The sequence below is a fragment of the Peromyscus californicus genome, unplaced genomic scaffold (genome assembly GCF_007827085.1).
Source record: "Peromyscus californicus insignis strain IS unplaced genomic scaffold, ASM782708v3 Scaffold_18__1_contigs__length_77618521, whole genome shotgun sequence".
NCBI classification, from domain to species: Eukaryota; Metazoa; Chordata; class Mammalia; order Rodentia; family Cricetidae; genus Peromyscus; species Peromyscus californicus.
In genome coordinates, this window is record NW_026294480.1 from 60,378,514 (window position 1) to 60,384,513 (window position 6,000).

The 6,000-nt window shown below is 40.5% G+C and overlaps 1 protein-coding gene across 1 annotated transcript in view; it reads left to right on the forward strand.

Moving 5' to 3' along the window:
* Jmy (junction mediating and regulatory protein, p53 cofactor) overlaps nt 1–5,633 on the forward strand; it is a 79,427-nt gene extending 73,794 nt beyond the window's left edge. The window contains exon 11 of the mRNA XM_052743562.1: nt 113–5,633. The gene's annotated coding sequence lies outside the window, so the exon portion shown is untranslated. The remainder of the gene's footprint in view (nt 1–112) is intronic.
* The last annotated feature ends 367 nt before the right edge of the window (nt 5,634–6,000 follow it).

The following is a 6,000-nucleotide window of genomic DNA, read 5'->3' on the forward strand; positions in this document are numbered from 1 at the left end:
GAAAAAAAGTATTCATTGCAGATATTTCAAAAGGTATGAGGGAACAAATATCTACCTTACCTGTAATAGGCATTTTGTTCTAACACATTGTGTTATTTTTGTTTACAAACAGGTGACTTAACAGAAAGAAGAAAAATACCCATGGATGAAGACTGGCTCTGATTCTTTTGGGAAAAAGTTTAAGCTCTTGTTCCCATAATTGGATTCCATTGGATCCCGAGTATATTGGCAAAGTGGTATGAAAAAAAGGAAGCACAATTGGAGAATATTACTGTTCAGTCACTCTCACTGGTAGTGGTGACGTCAGTTTTATATGTGCAATGTTCCTGACTGCCCTGAGAAGGCCTCCTGGAGACGGCTGTTTCTTACACACCTTCTCTTCCCATCCACCCATGATAAGCTCATAGTGGCCAGTTACGCTAGGGTCACTGTGATCAGAAGAACACTGGGTTGGCAGAGTTCTTCTGTGTGAGCTGCTTTGGGATTCATTTTTCAGTGAACTGAGAAGATATTTGCTGAAGCACAGCTCCTTCCACATCAGCTTCTAGAAATAGAGTGACATGCTAAAAAAGACATTCATCATGGTAGTTACAGTCAGGAATTACAAGACAACAACATGGAATGCACTTACAGTTTCCACATTTTTCATCTCCAGGGGAGGTGTTCAGTGTCTGAGAAGCCAATGGAGATTACCTATTAATGTGTGCACCAAAACATGGCACATTTAACAAGGCATATTTTTAAGAGGCCACAGTCTTACATTTTGTAAGAGTTTGAAGTTAAAATTTCCATGCTTTTAAAATAGCATTTCATAATTCTGAATTTAGAATAGTTTGAATTTTATGTGCACACTGTTTATGAGAAGCAATGCTTCGTAATTTGATAATGTTTCAAATTATTTTTAGTCTTTTTGTTTGAACTACTGCTTGATTACTGTAACTCATGACTTTCCTATTGAGAATCAAAAATCAGGATTCAACAGTAGGGATACAGATTACAACTCTTTGTATCATGCATCAGTTTTAAGTTTTTATGTTATGCTCCATGGTGAAGAGCATGTGTTCAGGAAAGGTCCAGAAGGTAGCCAATCCCAAAATCCTCCAGCTGGCATTTCACTGTTTGCTTATGCTACGCACATACGTAGTTCTAGTGCTGACTTAGCTGTGTCTTTAAGGGTCCATTTATGAATGGAGCTGGCATGGATTGTCAGTGGGATTATGTGGACATGCATGAAGGGAGATATGCTGGACCCAGTTTACAGCACACTCTAGTGTGTGCTAATGATGAAGACAGATCTTGGCCTTACGGAGGGATTAAAATACCAAAAAGAACTTCATTCCTAGAAAGTTCTTCTCCAGCTTAGCCCAGAAACCACCTTGAAGAGAGAGCACCTCAGTGTCCACCAGTGGTTTCCTCTAGAAACACAGCTTGCCTTTTTGTCATTTTTAAGAGATACTTTTCTTTAATTATGGAAAAAAAAATTCTGGTGACAGGTTAAAGTAAACCAAATCTTTGCACTTAAATATTCATAGCATGTTTGTTGACAAGACTGGGAGCTTCTGTAGCATTTATTTAGATACTGGATTTCGTCCTAACACAGTCGTACATCTTGTCCAGAACAACGAAAATAGCTGATACATAGACCTCACCCCAGGATAATATGTGGGTCCTTTAGACCCACAGTAAAGCGTCAGAATGTGTTTAGCCCAGAGTCATTGGCTAGATAAAATATTTAAAATAAAATGTTTGAAAAATTGCAAAGTTTTCAAACTTCCTAGAAGTCATCCATCATTTATACACTTCTAATATTAAAGATCCATACATCGGTATTTTATATATCCAGTTGATTTATTTACTTTTGAAACCAGGTTTTGCTACGTAGTCTTGATTGGCCTGGAACTTCCCATGCAGACTGGATTTGCAGCATCTACCTGCCTCTGCCTCTCCAGTGCTGGGATTACAGCTGGGTGCCAAGACGGTTGGCTCCATTTGTTCCTGTTTTTAAAGATTCATTTTTTAAAATTAAATTATGTATGTTCACAGAGGCTCTTGCCAGGAGCTAGATTTACAGACCCCTCACGTGGTTGCTGGGAATCAGACTTGGAGCTTCTGAAGGAGCAGTGCATGCTCTTAACCCCTGAGCTAGCTCTTTGGCGCCCCCCCCTTTTTAATTTTAGGAAAATGTGGACTATAACGTTAAAGTAACAATAACCGCTGGGTTGTAATCAGTCTTGGCACCGAACTCCTGGCCTTTTAGGTGGGGATGCATGAGATCAGGAGCAGCTCTAAGCACATCCTGTCATAGCTCTTGAGGAGTGACTCATTCTCGACAATCCACGGCTACAGCAGGGAGCCTTTAACCCATTTTCAAGCAAATGATTTTTCGCCCAACATGCTGGTCCCCTCAGGACTCTAGTTCCTGTCCTGGGGTGTGGCTGAGGGGTCACCTTGTGTCCTTCTGTAGCGCCGCTTCCTAGCCCCCAAGAGAAGATTTCTTACTGATAAAATCACACACCATTGGAGTTATTCACAACAATACAATTAAAATAACTAGTGTACAGGTGTTCAACAAGTCACTAGACGGACCCGCATTAATTTAAAGTGGATTTAGAGCCCCAGAAAAATGATACTAGGGATGGTGGGTTTTTCTCCCCCTCCTCTATCTTAGTTTCCTAGACACTTATTAAAACAAGGGCCTTTCTTTGGCTTGGTTTTGGATGACGTCAGCAGACCAGATGTGATGAGCTCTGGCCTTCACAGCACATTCCTATGGATTCCCAATCTGCTTAGACAGGCTTCTGCTGGGTCAATCTATATCCACAGACCCTGCTTGTTTGTGCTGTTCCCAGATACAGTAGACTGAAGACAGAAAACTAGTCGATGACTTGGGGATGCTTAGCCTAGTGTTATTGTTCATACTTGAACGTCAGTTTCAAATATTCCCCTAATACAACCAAAATTGTGTATAGTAGCCAGTGTAGTATGTATTGAAAAAGGTATGATTTAAAGTCCTAATTGTTTTTTAGCAGTAAGAGATTGCTGGAGAATGAGGACTTTTAGGGGATAAGCAATGACCTTATTTAAAGAGTGCTTTATAGGGGGATGGAGTTCATAAAAACAATCATTCCTAGGGGTTCATTGTGCACTTAAACTTTTTTTTTTCCCCGAGACAGGGTTTCTCTGTGTAGCCCTGGCTGTCCTGGAACTCGCTCTGTAGAACCAGGCTGGCTTTGAACTCAGGGATCCACCTGTCTCCGCCTCGAGTGCTGGGACTAAAGGTGTGCACCACAACACATGATGCAAATCTCATTTTTAAAAAGATACTTTCCTATAATGAACACTTCTTTGAGTCTACAATGTGTGTGTTGGGAGGGTTCTTATCTACAAATCTGAATGTAGCACAGTATGTGGTGCCACGGTATGTCCTAGAATGTGCTCAGGTGCACAGTGTATCATAGACACCACACTAAGACTTTAAAGCCCAGTGGGATGCAGCCTCCTAGGCAGCATCCGTGTCGCACAGGGACACACACAGGGATGCAATTGCATTCTCTCTTTTCCTTGAGACTTGTGTTTGAAACTCATTCACAGGGTTTATTGGTATTTATTTAAATCAGTGCTTTTTACATAGCTTTGTCATACACCCATCACCAGAAACCAAGCTGCGCAGTGACTTGGGGTCTTTGGCGGACCTATCAGGGAGCTTTGAGGTTATATTTTTACCAGGTAAAACAATAACTAGAAAATTCTGAACTGCAGAACATTTGAGACAGTTGCAGACAGCTTAAGACAGCCGTTTGACAGGAAGCGGAGACCTTGAATTTTTCCTCGTTTTTTGCACTGAATATAAATGATTATATAAAGCTAAATGTGCATATTGAACATTTTGCTTGTGCTTGGTGATGCCGGTAACCATCAAGACATTTTGGATGGAAGAGGTGAGAAAGTCGAGGCACCTTACTGTTGAGCACGCAGCATTTGTGTCTTGCTACTGAGCACATCAGTAGTCACGTCTGAACTTCCCTTTTTTGTTAAAGCACATGAAAGTTCTGCCTAATTGCTTTTTAAAGTGAAGCAATGGCATTTTTATTCTATAAATATAATGTAACTTAAAAAGTTTTCATACAAAATGAGTTTATATCATTGTCATGTATTTAAACAGAAGCTTCTAAAAGTGGGAGGCTGTCCTGACCCAGAGATAGAGAGAGAAAGAGAGTGAGTCTTAAATGTCCCTTGAGTTATGTTAAAGATGCTCTTATTTGCCGGGCGGTGGTGGCGCACGCCTTTAATCCCAGCACTTGGGAGGCAGAGGCAGGTGGATCTTTGTGAGTTCGAGGCCAGCCTGGTCTACAGAGTGAGTTCCAGGAAAGGCGCAAAGCTACACAGAGAAACCCTGCCTCGGGAAAAAAAAAAAAAAAAAAGATGCTCTTATTTTAAATTTTCATTTTGCCCACAGTGAACACACAACTTGGCATTTGTATGACTGAATTCCAAATTTAGGTATGTCCCATCTCTTCCAAGCACATTTATTGGGTTACTACAAGGTGTGTGTACAGAAAATACCTCTGAGGTTGACATGATAAGTGTTCATGGATGCTGTCTCACACTGACTTGAAAGCAGTCATTTGTTTTGAGAGGAAGGGAACATTTCGTTTCTTATGTGTTTGTTTTTGTAGATTCAATGGCTCAGTTTGGGGCATTGAAAGTATGTAGGAAAGACCCTGAGAAATTGAAAAGCAAAGGTGTGTGTGTGTTGAGTTTTAACAGGAGAAAACATTTTTACTTGCATGTTGTATAGTTAACTATCAAAGGGTGTAATGCGCTGTTTTAGGTTTTTCATGCAATGTCCATTGTCTTTACTCCAAAGTCTTTGCAGTTACCAGTGACATTCATTCCCTTTCTTGTGATTTCCCCTCATTTATGTGATGTTACAAAGGTTGGACAGTGCATCCCTTAACAGTGACATATAATGTCTTTGACACAGTCCCCACTGCCTTGTTGAATCGCTCTCTGTACTGTATGCATTGCCAAGTGTGAAACCCTAATATGTAGTTCATTGAGAAACGGAAGGCTGCAGATCACTTTGCATGAGTCAAGCCCACTGGGGCTGAAGAAACTGACACTTTTCTTTTTACCTGTTTTGGGTAAATGAAAATTACAGTGGCCGACTGACTCAGCACTCTTAGCTTTGTGCAGTGTGACAAAGGCAGAAGTAAACACTAGCGACTGCTTGGCTTTCCAGGATGGCTTTCCCACCATTCCATGAAGTGGACTGTCTGCAGCGCACTGTAAACGCCATCTCTTGCAAATTTATATACTTAACTATGCTCAGTTAACATTCTAAAGTATTAAAGATACAAAGAAATACTAAGCAGGCATTTATAGCAATACTATGAGATCTCCAATATTGTTTGGACTCTTGCCTCTCGCTCTTTAGTGCAGCCTTTCTGCATCGTAATGGTTGCGTTGCTCTTTCTTTTTGACATTTCACACTCCTAACTTCAGAGCTAAGTACCTGCTCACCCAGTTCTGCACTCACCTTTCTCTTATTGTACATGCAATGTAACAACACACAGTTTTGGTGCTTAACAATATTCTTTTTTTCTTTAATAAAGGATATTTATTTGAATTAACTTGATTTTGTTTGTTTAAATATGTTGGCGTTATTTTCATTTCAAAAAGGAGCATACCAATATTGCACATTTTTAGTAGCAAATACTAGTTGTATTAGTTACTTCCTGCTGTGACTGATACTTTACGTGCCTGACAGCATGGTGGGGAAACGGGGAATCTGTGTGTTCAGCTTGCTTTTTCCTTTTATTCAGTCCAGGTAATCCGGGGATGGTGTCCTCACATTCACGTTGAAAACACCCTCATAGATAGTTCCAGTGCTGGGTTTCCATGGCAATTCTAAGTCCATTAAAGTTGATGATTCAAGATTAACCATCACAGTTACGTAGAACCTGATGATACATGGGCTATCCACAGCCGACTTGCTGC